The sequence below is a fragment of the Ambystoma mexicanum genome, chromosome 3q (assembly GCF_040938575.1).
Source record: "Ambystoma mexicanum isolate Mex_15411 chromosome 3q, UKY_AmexF1_1, whole genome shotgun sequence".
Taxonomy (NCBI): Eukaryota; Metazoa; Chordata; class Amphibia; order Caudata; family Ambystomatidae; genus Ambystoma; species Ambystoma mexicanum.
In genome coordinates this window covers 561,147,676-561,163,175 of record NC_090926.1, presented here as the reverse complement: position 1 = coordinate 561,163,175, position 15,500 = coordinate 561,147,676, and the positions used below count along the sequence as shown (strand labels likewise).

The 15,500-nt window shown below is 44.3% G+C and overlaps 1 protein-coding gene across 3 annotated transcripts in view; it reads right to left on the bottom strand.

Annotated features, from left to right (window-relative positions):
• GABRP (gamma-aminobutyric acid type A receptor subunit pi) overlaps positions 1-15,500 on the bottom strand; it is a 271,746-nt gene that overhangs the window by 86,239 nt on the left and 170,007 nt on the right. Inside the window, exons 2-3 of one of the 3 annotated variants that reach the window (XM_069654329.1) lie at positions 14,000-14,075; positions 8,136-8,239 (exon numbers count right to left, since the gene is read on the bottom strand). The exons of 1 other annotated variant lie outside the window; for it this stretch is intronic. The gene's annotated coding sequence lies outside the window, so the exon portion shown is untranslated. The remainder of the gene's footprint in view (positions 1-8,135; positions 8,240-13,999; positions 14,076-15,500) is intronic. One more of the 3 variants, XM_069654331.1, reaches the window with a different exon arrangement.

Below are 15,500 nucleotides of genomic sequence, written 5' to 3'. Positions count from 1 at the left end.
TTACAGGCTGGATTTATACTGAAGAACATTGAATTAGAATTTGAATTTCAAGTGCATAGGTTCAATGCTTTAAGTAAAACAGAAAGGGAGGTTTATGTTAATGTGTTAAGTGAACTGTGAAGACTGTCTAGAATATTTGTTCTGCATTGTCTGGCACATGTGTCATGATGAGGTGTGGTCATGCTTGGCCTTCTGAATTGGAGTTGCCGAAGTTGTGGAATGTGGTCTTTCAGCACAGACATATTGTGGGGTTTCAACACCCAGAGTACTTGAAGTGCTCTTTGTGTGTGGTGTCGGTAAACCGGGATACTTGGAGTACCCTGCCATGTTGGAAATGGTGCACATGTTATGGTGGGCAGCCAGTGAGTTGCAGTTAAAATGGTTAGCGTATTTCTGGGGCTGAGTTTTGTTTATGATATGATGGGTGTGTTGTGTACTGTGTGTTGGGAGATCTGCTCTGTGTGTGTGTTTTGGGAGATCTGCTCTCCGTGCCCTCTGGGGTACCCTGGTTTGTTCTAGTGGAGAGATGTTTGGGAGATCAGTCTCTGTGCCCTCTCGGGCACACTTCGCATGTTTGTGTTCATTGTTGTGGGGGGATCAGTTCTCCGTGCCTTCAGAGGCACAGCTTGCATGCTAGTACGGCATAGTTTTTGCCTCAGTCGTGTAGTTTGGAGCTGGAAGTCTTAAGTTGCTTGAACGTTTGGATGTGGTATACATTTGTTCAGTGGTTGGTGTCTATCCCTTAGTGGTAGAGGAAAGGGAGTGGCACATTATGGTACAAATTGTTCCACAAGGTGAGGACAGACAGCTACAAAGTTTGTGTGGGTGCGTTGTTGGGAAGAATTGTTTTGGAGGCTGAGGGATGCACATGTGTTGTTGCCTGTGTATGTATGTCTCTTGCTTCGTGGGTGTGTCTTGTGTTGTGTAAGGGGGAAGTTATGTCATGCCTTGTCTTTCCCTGCACGCTGCCCTGTATGCATGGAATGCTGATGAGTGACTGACGTGGAATGCTGTGTGAGAATGTTATGTTCTGAATGGTTCTGTGAATTTACAGTTCAGAAGAAGTGTTGACTGAGCGAGGATTCTGGTGGATGCAGGTGGATGTCTGTCCTTGTAACTTACCTGATGTGGCCTGAATGTGTTCCTGTACCCTGTACCCGCAGCTGAAACTTGGTGAAGATGTTTCCTATTCCTACACTGGTGTCAGTGTCAGCTTGGCCAGGAACCCAACTTAACACTTGGCTAGCTTTAACAAGAGGTGGGGTGCTAGTGTTTTTATATTTCACTGTTCAAACTTTTCACTTCTCAGGAGAGTACACCCTGCCCTCGGCCAGTGCCATCTGAGGAAAATGAGATATAGAGCCTTCCTTTGTCTTTTTAATTGCTATGGGGGAACAACTATGAGCAAAGTTGGGTACAGTGCAAAGAAGTCTTATACGTAAGTATTCTAGCCAGCAAGGATTTTGTCACATGTTCCTTTTTTGATTTTCATTCACTCATAACAGGGGAACAAAAGACATACTATACTACTAATACAGAAACAAATATCGTTAGCTAACACGCTTGACCTTAAATTATATTTAGTAAAGCAATAATCAAATCTCAAATGCGCAGGCTAGTAGTTACAAGTAATATGAATATGATGATTGTACAGATAAAATTGCTTTATTCTCAGGAGACTGATTTAAACTCCAATCAGTCTCGAAGTCATAGCCAAACTTCAAAATCGTCATAAGATTACATCCCAGACTTCACATTAGTCTTAAAATTACAAATTGCAGGCAACACATGTTTTGACACTAGGGGGGTCATTACGACCTTGGCGGTAAGGGGTTAACAGTGCCCTTAATGGGGCCGGAGCCATCAACCCCTTACCATCACATTACGAGTCTGCTCGCGGGACCCGCAAAGGGTGCCTGTAAAACCAGGTGCCCTTAGCGGGTCCCGCTAGCAGACCAGGGAGCTAACAACGGGCTACTCAGCACTCAGACCGTTCCTTTCAAAGCTCTTTCAGACGTTCCATGCCCTCCAAACCATTCCATCTACGTCACACCATTCTGTGCACTCCAACCCGTTCTATGTACTCGCATCTGTTCCATGAACTCCAACCCGTTCCATGCACTCGCATCCGTTCCATGCACTCCCATCCGTTCCATGCACTCCCATCCGTTCCATGTCCTTCAATCATTTTATGCACTCCACCATTTTATGCACTACTCCTTTCATTCGTTCTACCCACGATATCCTTACTCCAAGCATCATCCATCCACATACGTCATCTTCACACGTTCCATTCACTTAACTAATTGCACCCATTTCATTTGTTCCATGCACTTCATTAGTTCCGCCCACTTCGCCGGTTACAAGCACATCACCCGTTCATTCACCTTCTTCACCCGTTCTACCATTTCACCCGTTCCACCCACTTCACCCATTCTACATCAGTTCATCCGTTCCATCCTCATACTTCACCCGTTCCATCCACATACTTCACCCGTTCCATCCACATACTTCATCCGTTCCAACCACATACTTCACCCGTTCCATCCACACACTTCACCCGTTCCATCCACACACTTCACCCGTTCCATCCACACACTTCACCCTTTCCGTCCACATACTTCACCAGTTCCATCCAAATACTTCAGCCTTTCTGTCCACATACTTCACCCTTTCTGTCCACATACTTCACCCATTCCATCCACATACTTCACCCATTCCATCCACATACTTCAACCGATATATATATAATACCACATATTGTGCAGGTAAGATAACTCATGTGCTAAAGCACTCGCTGCAGCGATCTCTGCTTGATCCACAGGTTGCAGATTAAAATGCCAGCAGGGTTGACTTAGCCTTTTATCCTTCTGAGGTTGAACAAATGAGTACCGATTTTGAATGGGTTGTAGTTGTACATTAAAATGTTATAACAGAAGCGCTTTGGAAAAAAAACACTACATAAATGACCAGTCATTATATATGAAAATATCTTGCTTATGACCGAGCAATGATGTGCAGTATAAGGTGGCAATGCATTTGGGCACGTGTTTTAAATAAACATACATTTTTAAAAAAAAGGCTAAACCATAAGGTTGGGAAAGATAAGAATAAACCCCATTCAGTGCTCGTTGCCAGGTAGTTGGCGGTGCAGCACGGCACAGGGTCTCTGTAGCAGAGTCTACACATCGCTCATCTATTATCACCCACTACTCATCAACTCTTGCTTTGATCAGATGCACCTAAATACTCCTGGTTGTATCCTGCTTCCCCAAATCATATACAGGGAGTAAGGATGTCTCTACTCTAGTTACACTGTTGTGAAATGATATATAGCATCACATCCAAAACATGATATGCCGTCAGAAGATACAGGAAGTGCACTAGGGTCTGGCTGTTTTCCCAGCAATACTTTAAGCTTGGTGGATAATCTGCAAATGGGTTGCAAGCCATGCTGAGGAAGTTAAATGGCTGCAATGTGTTGCCCACTAAATGATCTAATTGAAGAGCCCTAAATGGCACACCAAATGTTGTTGTTGGCAGTGACTGCACGCATGCACAGCATGTTATGAATGAAATGAAGACAAATGAGGACTATGATCCACTGAAACGCAGACAATATGTTTGCTCTTTATTTGTATTGTGTGTTTTGTTTAATGTAATCACAGTAACCTATATACATTCCCGTTGTTCCTGGATGTGAAGCACCAAAATGTAACTAATGTCAAAGAGAGATGACACACACCGAATAGTACCACAGGAGGTGATGTCACATATTGTTGGACCTTCATGAAATCATGTTAAGTGACATGACATGATGTTTGACCATGATAACATCACAGGAAGTGATGTAAAAACACATAAACAAATGACACAATTATTACAATAAAGCAGACAAAACTATTTTAGCTACCAATGATATTTTAACGAAGGTGCCAGATTGACATGACCTGGGTGGAACCCTGATATGACAAGGAGACAACCATAACCTACATAAGCCTGAGGCCCTGACTTCAAATGCCGGTGCAGCACATATAGTCTGTTACAGCTATCTCATTGCAGTTATAGAATGACAGGCCAGGTACAGTTATTATGTGCTCAATACAGTGTCACATTTTCAGCTGTATAATACTATGCAAAGTGGAACCTTCTACAGACAGACACTGCCATTATATGACTGTTATGGCTTCATATGACAGATATGGCCATTCCAGGTATGGTCCAACCTGAGGTGCCAATGTACTGCCATTAAATACAAAGAAATTCCCTAGTAATGCCATCCAATGGCAGTAATATTGTATTGTAGTTATCACATGTAAGACTCAGGCTCATATGTTATGCCATTGTACATAGGAATTATAAAGAACAACTATACTTCAGATGTCTTTGTGATGTTTTGTAGTTTCTGCACTCATATAGCAATGGCTGCTTCAAATGCCACTATAGAACCATCCAAAGTCAGTTAATGCATGATGTGGCTGGCATATTCACCATAGGTAACACACAAGCTTTTATGTGCAGGTGCTGTCATAATAAGTCAAGCATAGCCTCACATGCCCTATACTTACACACCATTATGAAGAAAGGTTGTGGGCACTGGAATCCAAGGCCTTTTTGGTTATGGCATATGTGGTTGCATGCTAGCATCAACCCAATGCCAAAACATTGGCATGTAACTGTAAGAGAGAAAGGGGAGTTCAGGAGCAGTCTCTCACGTTGACATGGCAACTGGCCGACGCTTACGGGATGAAATGCCCAGAGCAACGGCCCGCCCTTGATTTGTTTCCAGGAGAGATGTGCTTCCGCCATTTCATACCGTAAGCGTCAGTATCATCGCATTTCTCTCTTCTTTGATCTCAGTCAGCCGCTGGGCTGTGACCTCTGACACCTGTGAAAGGTGGAGTGTTTTAAGCTTGTATTTGCTTTCTTGGAGGAAATTGTAGCCCTGCTAGCTCCTCCATTTGGGGGAAGCTTGAATTTCTGGTGTGGGTATCTCGGCAGACAGGAGACTCAGTATTTGGAGTACATCTCCTGCCCATCGCTCTCGCCATGGGAACGCCACTTTGGATATTTCTCTTTGTGTCTGGCCTGGGCGCTGTCTCTGCCCAGCATGGTGAGTAAACAGTTAAACCAAATTTATTTTGTCTCTTAAATTGTGGGATTAGATTTTCTGCAATCAGCAGCTTTGTAATAAGCAAGTCGCCTGGCTATTTCAGTTGCCAATTGCAGAGTGATTTGGGAGACTTACTGCCCTGCCTCTGAAAGCCGTAATGTGACCAGGCGTTGCAGCTGCCGCACAGAGAGTGACGTGGTGAGTGGGGGCATATGTCTCCCTCGTATGCCTCCTTTTTGTCTTTTTCTGAAATACACCTCTTTCCAGCCTGCACCCGCCTTGGAATAGACATGGATAGTACAATGTTGAGCAAGTCCATATGCACCTATTCCCTGAGGTGGAAAAGTACCCACCTCCCCCTCAGTGCCGCTCCAGTATATCCACCCCCGCGGTATGGAGCTACTACTAGCCGAGACCCAGGCGCCTGACCTCCAACGGAGGGGTTGCCTGGACCTGGTGGAGCTGGGGTAGTAGGGCTTCCTGTGAAGGAGGAGTCTGTTTCCACGGTCCCTTGTGTTAATGTTAATGGTAATGTTAAAGGATATCTGTACTGCGCACTACTACCACCGAAGGGGTCCCCTGGCTCTCTGGGGGCTCTGAAAGAGGTGAAAAGGGAGGGTGAGTTAGTGGGAGGAAGCTGGAAAAGTGCAAGAGAGCAGTGATGTTCTGTTGGCGGCCTCAGCCGGTGGGTCCGTTGGCAAGGCCTGGGGTGTTTGCGGCCGGTAGTCGTTCTGTACTGTTGTGTGAGTCTATGTGTGTTTTGTTTTGTTGTTGCAGTGTAGTGAAGTTTGTGCAGTTTGCTGTGCTGCAGGCTTGTGGTTGTTTTGATTTAGAGTTTGAGAGGTGTATGCAGAGGGGGGAAATTGTTAGTGGATTGGTTAGTTGGCGTTTCTGTGTCGAAGTGAGGCACTGGCTTCTGTAATCTTCCCAGATGGGGTGTAGGAGTATTTCTGCACCTCTGTCCTGATCTGGGCTTGTCCAGTGCTCACAGTCCCTTTCAAAACTGGCCTCCACTTCCATCAATTTTCTTCATAATCTTACCTGTCTTCCTTCGCTGTGTGACATTAAAGTGCACAGTCGAAGCAGGGTTCTCCCACATTGGTGCTGCTATGAACTAATTTGGCAATTCTCTGAGCTGGGGCTGAGTGTCCCAGATGGCAACCCTGGTCTTTCATTTCTCCGGCCATCGGCCATCGCATTCTGGGATTTGTAGTGCTTGATCCCGTTGTTTTAATGAATTGGACTGCTAAGTAAAAGCAAATCCCACGTCTGGAATGGGGTGTCCCCAGTGACATGATTTCACGTGGGTACCTTAAGCAGAGGTGTCCACACAGGGGTTATTCAACCGTGTAATTCGGTAGCACACGAAGCAGGGTTAATGAAGTGCATTAGGATTGTAATTTGGGAGGCCACTGAAGCATCATCCCATTTGCACTGTGTGTAATATTATTGTGTATCACCCTCTACCCTCACCCATCTACCCTAACCCCACCCTCTCTACCCATACCCACCTACCCTGACACTATGCTATATAACCTCACCCACCCACCCTACCCCCGCTCCTTAACCCCGCTCACCCTACCCCTGCTCTTTACCCCTACCCTGTCCACCACCCACCCAATTCACACTCTCTCTAACCGCACCCACCTTCCCCCACACCACCTCCATTCTCAACCCCCTCTCTTCCTTCCTCTCCCACACTTGCTTTATTTCTTACCCTCTCACTCTCAACCTTTCTCTCTCATCTATCCTCTTGCTCATCATCCATGGCATCCTCTCTTAATTGTTTCCTCCCTTGCTCCATTCTCCTTCCTTCTCATTCTCTTGCACAACTGCACATCCCTTATTGCATCCTCCTTCAAACCTCTGCACCCTAGTGCCTATAAATGCAAAATGCAAAGAGCAGCAGTAAACGCCAAAACTATTGGCATTGCCAATGCTAAAGCCTCAGCTTCCGCCGGCCTCACCTTTTCAGCTTTAATGGTGGCACTGTCCCTCGCAAGGCATTTTTTTAGCTAAGAGATGCAGCTGTCTCTTAGCTAAAGAAACACCTGTCGAGGGACAATGCCATCAATAAGGCTGAAAAGGTGAGGCGCTGTCCCGCGCTAGCACTCCCTTTTGTTAATAGATGCAGAAATCTGCCCCCTCTTGACTAACAGGGAGAGGATACTGATCTCTGCAAAGGGCTGCCTGGTGGGGTTGGGGATGCATGTAACTCATTGATCTTAGGCTCATTAATGGGGCATGGCATAATGGGGGCAGGTACCCCCCATTAGGCAACGCCTCCTTCATGAACCCAGGCTCATTTTCTTTTGCCACTTAAGGCACTGTTGATGGGGGTTTCTTTTCTTTTCTTTTTTTCTTTTTCTTTTAACAACATTTGTATTAAAGGCATCAAAAAATAGAAATACAGCATAGTCCAAAGTACAATAACAAGGTTCAAACGTTTTGTATAATAATTCATCTTAGTAGCATAGATTACTGATATAAGGTATCACACATTGGGTTTGGACCCTGTAAGAGTCAACACAAAGATAATAAGACTTGCATTTATAAAGTTGGGGGGAGGAACATAAAACATACATTACAAACGAGAAAGTGGGGTAGTGAGAGGGCTCAGGGGGCAGGGGAAAGATATGATAGGGGTACTATTTTGAACCAAACTAAAGATATCATATTAAATAGTATAATCCTTTGATCTTAGGAAGTCAGAAAACATTCTCCATTTCAATTCAAATTTGTGATGTAGTAATGAGGTTGTAATCCCTCAATTCTATAAATATTGCATATGGAATTCCACCATATTTTATGATTCATCTGGTCAAACTTCTTCCAATTAGTCGTGATAACTTGAACGGTAATCAAAATGAAAAGATCAAATAGATGTCATGTATATATGTCTAAATGGTGTTGAAAAACAACACTCCCCTGATATAGGATCTTAAAATGAAAAGGTTCATCTAATTTAAAGAACCATTTTCTGATGCACCATACATTTTTAAAATGTTTACAATATACTTACTTTCCGAGAATATATGTTTGAAAGAACCTTTCGGCATCATGACAGTTCGATCATTCGTTATCTAAGGATATCTTACACTGATATTAGCTGGGGTAATACAAATTCTGTGAGGAAAGAAGAAAAGAGTTTGGGTAAGGTTAGCTAACACCCTTATAGTCAAGGTTTTTTCCAGAAAGATGGTCAACCATAGTCTTCTAGAGCAAGAGAGCAGTCTTGTTGCCGTTCTTGCTTCATTTGCCACTGAGGATTGCCCACTACGTCATTGGTAAGTTCTTTATAAATGAGAGAAGCTGAGAACTGATAATTATACATATGATTCTGTCTGGACACACATGTTAGTTTGAGGTATTTCACCAGGAGCTCGAAATTCTCTACAATAGCACCCATTAATAGACAGTATTGGTGATAAAAGAACTTGGGAGCGAGGAGTTTTCTCTGATTCAATTAAAGTTAACAGTGTCTCTTGATTAAAAAGTTGATCTACATATGGAATTCCTTTAAGTATCCAATTTTTCCAACAAATAACCTTATCATTAATCTAAGAACATTAAACCACATGAATGGTGATATGAACTTTGAGGGATTTGTAGATGAAATACCTTCTAATCTGTTTGGCTGTGAATTGAACATTCTTACATTTAACACATCTATTTTAGTGTCAAGCACATAACAGTCAGATAGAGAAAAGGGCCAAACCATGTTGCTTACCGCCGGAACCCATTAAGGGGTTCCGGAACACATTTTCAGCTTGACGAAACCAGCACAGTGCTTGTTTTAATGTAAAAGCAGAATTATATTTAGTAAAATCTGGGAAGCCCACCCCTTCCCCATGGCATTCTCTTTTAGTCTGATAGGGGAAATCTGATGTTTTTCTTTCCCCATAAAAATGTGGCAAGACATGAATCAGCCTATTTAAATAATTTATGAGGATTTGGGCTAAGAGCATGATAAAAATGTACAAGATGATTGGGGAAATCATAATTTTAGTGGATTAAAGATGACCCCACCACGATAAAAAATCATGGGGACCATGAATCTATGACATTTTAAATTTTGGTTAATGCAATATTGGTATTTTCTGTAATAATATCCTTGACAGACTCATACATTTGTAATCCTAGATATTTGATATTCTTAGGGCACCATCTCATGCCATATCGTTGAACAAGATGTTTAGTACAATAAATATTTAGAGGTAGAATTTCCAATGTGTCCATGTTCAATTTGTAGTCCGAGGCTGAAGAAAAATGTGCTGCAATATCAACCAAAGTCCCCAAACTGATTTCAGGATTTCTAAGGAATAAAAGAAGATCATCAGCATAGGCTGCCAGTTCGACGTGGAAATCACCAAACGATATTCCCTGGATACAAGGTACAGTCTAATAGATTCTAAAAATGGTTCAAGAGGTAAAATAAATAACAGAGGAGATAGAGGACATCCTTGCTGCCTACCTCTACCTAAAGGGAAAAAAGGGAGACATTTGACCATTCATAGAAATAGAGGTTTTAGGGTTAGAGTATAGAACTTTAATAATGGATATGAAGGTCTCATGAAAGCCATGGCAACGAGCACATCAAACAAGTAGTCCCAATCCACTCTATCAAATGCTTTTTCAGCATCTAAGGCTACAGAAGCATGTGGATCATTTGAGAGGGTTGCAACATTTGAAGCATTTATAAAGATTCTAACATTGGATGCCAAACGTTTTCCTTTTACATGCCCAACCTGGTCTTGTTTTTTTTAAATTTTGGTTTTATTCGAATTTTTTAGTAATACAAACAGGTTCAGTATAAAACTGAAGTGGATACAATCAACCAGTTTGTTAACCCCATACCCCGCCTCCCCCATCCCCCCACCCCAACACCGACCCTCCCCCTATACCTGTGCCCAAACCAGAGCTTTCATCTAGGGAGACTCTGAATGTTCTCTCTGTATCTTGTACTTGGGAGATGATGTGATTGATGACCGTATCGCCAGCTGACTTGACGCCGCCATTCCCCGGGTCATGGGCGCCCAGTCCTATTACAACGCATCTCCGGTCCCATCCCGCCCCTCTCAGGCCGGGGCCTCGCCTTGGAGTCAGTGAACGTCCCATCCCCAGGACTGCTGCACCCCATACCAGTTTGCAAGGAATGAACCAGAATCGTTGTTCACCATAGCGGTCAGTTTGTCCATCAGAAACATGATCTTCACCTTTTTCAGCCAGTCTTCCTTGGAGGGGGTTTCCGGGCTCTTCCATTTCTGCGCCAGGGCTACCCTGCCCGCCCTCAACATTGTTTCCCACATCCTTGGGTATCTATGTAATTCCGTTTCCTCCGGGGGGAGCCCCAGCAGCATCGTTAGAGAATTTAGTGGGAGAAGTTTGTCTGATACTTCCGCAATCCAGCTCCTCACTTTCCCCCAAAAGATCTGGACTTTCGGGCAGTGCTACCACATGTGGCTTCTGCCTGACCACATCCCCTTGGGCATCTTGGTGACACCCCTGGGAACATCTTTGACAGTTTTACTGGGTCTCTATGCCACCCCTGCAGAATCTTAAAGTTATGCTCCATGAATAGGGAGGTGAATAAGTTCCCATGGAATGCTATTTTGAATAGTCTTGACCAAGCATCCTCTGCAATATCCTCTCCTGCCAGGTCATTCCAGAATGAGCGGAAACTCCTCCTTCCCTAAAGGTTGTTGGTGTTTAAAATGTTGTACATTCTAGATACTTCCCCTTTCCTTGAAGTCACCGAGTCCAGAAGCTTCTCGAAGGGGGTCAATTGTTTCCTCAGGTTTTGACCCCATGACTGATCGCAGAGGATGCCTTTGAGGCGGAGGTATTCAAAGATGGAAAGAGACCCATGTGCGAGAGCTTCCCTCAGTTCCTCGTACGTTAGGAATTCGCCCTCTCTGAACATCTGCCCTGCCCATTCAATTCCCATGTCTGACCAGGTCTGGGTGTTCCAGAACCCCTTACTACCCAGTTTGAATGGGTGGGCCCAGGGTGGGCCCAGAGAGAGGTAATTGGGGATGGCCATGAAGTGAGGTAGGCAGTCCAGAGAACTCCCAAGGTCGGGTGAGTTTTCAAATTGCTCGGGATTGTCTTGCGCGGGTCCCATAAGAGGTCACGAACCTTTAGAGGGTGGGCGTCCATGTCTTCTAAATATGACCAATATGTCCCCAGTCCTTCTTTCATGTGTTCCAGGATGACGCGCAGCTGGGCGGCGCGGAAATAAAGGCGAAATTCCGGTAACCCAAACCCTCCCTCCTCCCTCGGTAGAGTCAGGATGACCCTCCCGGTCCTCGGGGTTTTCCCTTGCCATATAAAGTCTCGTACAGCGTTCTGTAGGTCCCTAAAAGTTTGTTCGGGGACACTGGTTGGGAGCGCCGTAAAGAGGTACAGAAGCCGTGGCAATACTTTCATCTTTACTGCTGTCATCCGGCCGTACCAGGACAGAATCATCTTACCCCATCTCCTCAGGTCGGATGTGATCTCTGCCATTATGGGGTCATAGTTGGCGGTGGCAGGTTTCGACATGTCCCTGGTAAGGAATACGCCCAGGTATCGTATGGAGTCCTTCCCCACTGCGATCCCATGGAACCTATCTAGGAGGTCCAGCTCCGGGTCTCATGCCCTCATTGGGAGCAAAGCTGATTTCGTTGTGTTAATTTTCAGGCCCGAGAAGCTCCCAAACGTGGCCACCAGGGACAACAAAGGGGGGGGGCGAGGAGCCAGGTCCTACCAGGTAGGCTAATATGTCATCCGCAAACAGGGATAGCTTAAATTCAACCTCACCTCTTCTAATCCCCCTGATGTCCGGGTGTGCTCTAATCGCTATGGCTAATGGTTCCATCGTAAGGACGTATATCAGGGGGGAGAGTGGGAAACCTTACCTTGTCCCTCGGGAGAGGGGGAATGATTCCGACAGCTTCCCGTTCACATGGACCCTTGTTGTGGGGGCTCTATAGAGTGTGGTTACCCCGTTCATAATGTGTGCCCCAAAGCCCATTTTTTGGAGGAGGAATTCCATGTATCTCTATTCGACCCTGTCGAAGGCTTTCTCTGAATCTAAGGAAAGGACACATGCTTTGAGTTCCGATTTTTGAGCGAAGTGAAACAGATCTATTGTTTTGCGAATGTTATCTGACCCCTGCCTTCCCCTAATGAAGCCCACCTGGTCCCCGTGGACCAGCTTCGGCATTATGCCCTCCATCCGCCTCCCCACTACCATGGCCAGGATCTTTACATCTATGTTTAACAGTGATATAGGGCGGTAGGAGGAACATTCTGTGGGGTCCTTACCTTCCTTGGGCAGCACTGCTATTATGGCCCCCATCATGGATTCGGGGAGAATGCCCCCCTCCAGCACGGAGTTAAAGACCCTCACTAGGTGCGGGGCTAGGGTAGAGCGGAATCTTTTGTAAAAGTATACTGTAAAGCCGTCTTCCCCGGGGGAAGTTCCCACCTTCATCCCACCAATAACCTTATCTACCTCCTCCTCGGTCACCAGGCCCTCCAACCCCTACGCCATCTCCCTCGACAGGGATGGGACTTGGATGGAGTTCAGGAAGTCTTCTATCTGGGCGTCGCCCCCGTCATATTCTGACAAATATAGTTTCTCATAATATTGGCAAAAGACCTCTCCTCTGTGGGGGGGTATCATAACCGATTGACCCCTGGGCATTCCTAACAGCCTTCACCATTCTACTTCTCTGGACCTCGCTCAGCTCCAGGCTAGGATCCTGTCCACTTTGTCCCCTTTGTCGTAGTATTTTTGCTTAACCACGTGGAGACTCCTCTCTGTTTTGTGAAGGAGTAGGTCCTTTAGCTGGAGCCTGTAGTCCTCCAGGGTGCCCACCCGCGCTCTAGGCCCTGATCCGGGGGGCCCCCCGGCTGGAGACGGGCTATTTTTTCTAGCAGGGTCTTCTCTTGGGCCTCCCTCTCCCTTACCTGGTCTTGTTTAATTAACTTGGGCATAAAAGGGATAAAACTTGCTCATTTTATTAGCAAATTGATAGATTTTAGATTTAAGTCTAAGCAAATTAGCCCAAGAATATTTTGAGGTAAGTTTATTATATTTAATTCTTAGCTGTAGTATATTAAGATGAATCGCTTCAGAAGGATTAGAAATGTATTGTTTCTCAAGGATTTTCAGTTTTCTTAAGATTTCATCAGTGTTTCATATCCTTCTTCTAGGGACAGATGCACCTTTAGCTTTGTTAATTTCGTAATAATTATTGTGGACATTTGTTAGATAAGAAGCACATTTCTCGTATTTAATAGGGCTGAGTTAAACCTCCATCCGTTTGATTTGGAAGCAGGATTAATATTATTACGTTTAATGTGGATAGGGCCATGATCTGATAAAGATACACAATCTGTAGAAGAATCTATTAGGTTAGCAGTTCAAGATTTGGCCAGGAAGATATAATCAATTCTGGAAACCGAATCATGGGGCATGGAGTGAAAAGTGAATACCTTATCTGACAGATGATGTAAGCACCAAGCATTAGCTAGGCTTAATTCAGAGATGAATTTTAGAAATTGACTATGGGACTTTGAGTTTTTAAAAAGACATTTAGATTTTCTATCTAGGAACGGATTTACTATTTCATTACAGTCTCTGCATGCAATAAAGTTTTGTACATTTGAGCGGAGCAGACATTCTTTAAGTTGTTTCCAGAAAATAGGGTCTGATGCAGTAGGACCATAAACATTTCAAATGGAATAATGGATAGAATTAAAGATAAGGTTTAGAAGGATCCATCTACCTGTGTCATCAGTTTCTGAGCTAATGATTTTGCAATCAAAATGTTTATTTACCATGGTAATAACAACATTTTTCTAATCCTGTGCCGCACTAGAAAATACTTTACCCACCCAGATCTTCTTAGGTTTAGCTGCTTCTGGGCTTGAAAGGTGTGTTTCTTGAATTCAAGCAATTGCAGGTTGGGTTCTGTTGAGATACAAGAGTACTTATGGTCTTTTGATGGTATTGTGAAGACCTTTAACATTCCAAGATGATATATTTATTGACATTTATTGGCTTCAAAGATAAACATCATGAACCTGAAATAAATAGCAAACCCAGATTTGGGAGAATTTTTAGATAAGGATGTCCATATATTTCTGATATAACAAACTATTGGTATAACTGCTACCGTACCCTTTGGGGAGAGAAAGAAGGATAAGGAGAGACAAAGGGAGTGAGGGGTGACAAACGGCTACATGAACATGAGAATAAGTAGACTATAACTCTTAATAAAACATAAGTGTATGGCTAGCGGGAAACAGCCAAAGCATTTACTGTGCTCTCTTTGGATATTGAGTTGCAGTGAAGGGGGTAAATATATTCGCTGAGGCAGCATGTTTGCAAGGAATAAAATAGCATCTTTCCCTCCAATCTTTTCAGGAAGACCGACTATATGAAGGTTGTTTCTTCTATTCCTGTTTTCCAGGTTTTCTGAGTGCTTTCGAAGCATCTTTATCAAATTTTCCAAATGAACCACTGTGTTAGATATGTAATCGGCATCATTTACAATATGTTCCCCTTTGGTTATTCTGGATTCAAAAGCTGACCATTTGTCCTATAAAAGCTATAATTTGTTATTGGTTGTTTTAATGTGGTGGCAGAAGCTGAGGACGAAAATGCCTTCCTTTAGCAGGTGCCACTCACGTTGCACGCCAGCTGGAAATGCTGACAGGAATCTCTGCTACGCTATTATGGTAGCGCGCTGCTTGTTGGCCTTCCTGTTGCTCTTCAGTGTGCCATGCTGCCAGATACGCTGACAGCCTCAACAAGCCCTGTAAAATATCATTGTCTCCTCACCTCACCATGATAACTCTCAGGACGAGAGAAAAGGTACACTTTAGTACCTTTTACTTAGTTAAAATTCATATATTAGTTCATGCTTGAGTGGAGCCAGGAAATCAGCCTGCCATCACGCTCGGCACCAAGCCACGACCCCCATACTAGGGCTTTTCCACAGCTGATATAACCCGAGAACAATCATAGAACAACACGAAGCACAGCAAAACTAGGATGGTGGTAGTTTGTTACTCTGATTCTAGGCAGAAGTGGATGAGATGCTTGCTGACCCAGTATTGCATTTTGCATCAGAAAATATGGGCAAGATTGCGCCAGTCTACCCTCAGCACTTGCACTGGCATTCCCTGCGTTGGGAGGCTTGCACTTATACCGAATGCAGCTCTAGGCCATGCAGCATTTTCTATACCATGAACATCTACCAAGCACTTATATGTGGATCACCCACGTGCACAGACACTCCAGCACTTCCCCCCCTTTATCCTCTTCCTTGCTGCACTTGCACGTTCCGAATACTCACAAGGCATTGTAGGTTAGTGCTTTCTCCGTTCCCGC